Here is a 2,192-nt window from a genome sequence, read left to right on the forward strand (position 1 = left end):
TCATGGTCAGCTGGTTGACATTCAAATTTTGAAAGTTGGATGTCATGGTCAGCTGGCTTGACATTCAAATTTTGAAAGTTGGATGTCATGGTCAGCTGGCTAGACTTTCAAATTTTGAACGTTGGATATCGTATGTTAAGCTGGCTTGCATTCAAATTCTGAATGTTGGATGTCGTACGTCGAATATCAGTTCACTGTGGCATTGTTGTCCTTTGTTATATAAACAACAAAACGACGTTTGACATATCTTTACTCGTACAATTTATTGCCTTTTGTCCTTTTCTCATAAAAAATGTAAAAACATGTACAAAGCAGATCGTGCCATAAGGAAATATACAGTGACCCCAATTACTTGCGGCGCCAGCCAGAGCTAGGTCCCTTAGGATTCATATAGCATTGTCCTACTCTTGTTTTGTGGTTTATGGTAGAGCCCCGCGAAGTTTCCGTGCATAGTTTATGCTACCCTGGTGTAGCTGTATTTGAATAATGTATGAAGTTCCTGTCTGGAGTTCGATATCTCGGCTAGACATGCGCAGACACTCATTGCTACTCATCAGTATAATTACTCATCGCTTGATGTTATATATCACACGAGTGCGTAGCACGAGTGTGATATATGCGATACGTCACGAGTACCCATTTTGTATCTGTTTTATCCAATGACACCCGAGGTTTTGTCACCCACGTGCCTAGGGGTGGAGCTATACAATTGATAAAAACCTGTCACTGTGATATGTTTCCCGCCAATTTCTGACACGTTTCATTCTGTCACAGTAGCCTATTCATTTCTAGTGAGACTGTCAACCATGGCGGATCAGGTACTGATCATTGATGTCGATGTGTTTGCCGACCTCGACCAAGTATGAGTAGGAACTGGAAGATAGTGACACGGTAGCTACTGACATTGGATTATTTGATACCAAGGAATTAACGCAACCAATTGTTGTAAATAAACTGAATGGTAATGTGAAAAACATGTGAAAGACTGCAGGATTCGAGGGAAATTACACAAACGGTAACTGCTCCGGAAAGAGGACCTGCGCTACTTCCCTTTACCAAGCAGGTAAGTCTAAAATCATATTGTTTGAACAAATTGTGAAATGAAATATTTTTCGTAAATTTCGACGTTCACGATGTCACGAATCTTTCAAAGTCCATGAAATTGTTTAAATACATCGATGAATCGGTTAATCGGTATTTTTATCCACTCGTCCTGTTATCATTTTCATCACTAGATTCTATTTTGTTTATGATAAGATTTTTGTGCAACGAAAATGTATGATTACATTTGGCGTAATCTGTATAACCATTTTTTTTTAAATGACTGAAATTTTATACACATGTAATCATGAATGCGTTTTTTTACTGATCTGTTAAAATATACTGAACAGGGTTTTATATTCTGTTTCGTCAGGTTTTAATGAACAACTCAATATGGACAGGACGGAACATCACAGCAGGGCTGTACGTGCATACAATGTGAAGAAAGAAGACAAACAAAGAACATTTCTAAACGGCACTCGTATTTCATTAAATTTTGTTTAAAATGTATTTCCTGTCTTTGTTCATTTGTCACGCCCACATTTGAAATTGGCCCCGCCTCAAGACTGAGGCATGGACCAATCAGAAATGCCATGTGATATTTCAGATATCACATATGTGATATTTGAAATATCACATAGTATGCAATATATCGCCAACAAAAGATCAAAGAAAAACCGAGGCGTCATTGGATAATTACTCATCGCTTGATGTTATCCATTATCGCTGTCATCGACGGTATTGCGCATTAAAATTTGTAAACAGCTGAGAAAAGACGAACTAGGATTCTGAAAAGACTATTTGTTTTCCTAAACCCTTCCCGAAAAAAATATGTTCGTACATTATTAAAAATTTCAATGACGTTTAGGAATTATACAAAGGACACAGAAGTGGCCAATTTCTTTTGATATGAATATAGCAATAGATACATTGTATACCTTTATGTTTTTTGTGTGTTTTGTCTGATGTTGTCAATGTTATGTAAAATTTGTATATTACAATGTATGTACATGTATATGATACTGATGAGTCGGAAGACTCAAAGTCAATAAAGAACTTGAACCTAACACCCAATATAAAACTCCAATCATGCAGCTGATTCGTCCTCATCGCACTCGTCAGTCACAAGTATGGAAACCAAGAAGGGAAGT

The 2,192-nt window shown here is 37.2% G+C and overlaps 1 long non-coding RNA gene across 1 annotated transcript; it reads left to right on the forward strand.

The window, feature by feature from the left end:
• Window positions 1-604: 604 nt before the first annotated feature.
• Window positions 605-1,551, forward strand: LOC117327306. Its single transcript, XR_004532613.1, has 2 exons — window positions 605-1,063; window positions 1,415-1,551. It is a non-coding gene; the product is annotated as an uncharacterized LOC117327306 (long non-coding RNA).
• The last annotated feature ends 641 nt before the right edge of the window (window positions 1,552-2,192 follow it).

The sequence above is a fragment of the Pecten maximus genome, chromosome 5, assembly GCF_902652985.1.
Source record: "Pecten maximus chromosome 5, xPecMax1.1, whole genome shotgun sequence".
Taxonomy (NCBI): Eukaryota; Metazoa; Mollusca; class Bivalvia; order Pectinida; family Pectinidae; genus Pecten; species Pecten maximus.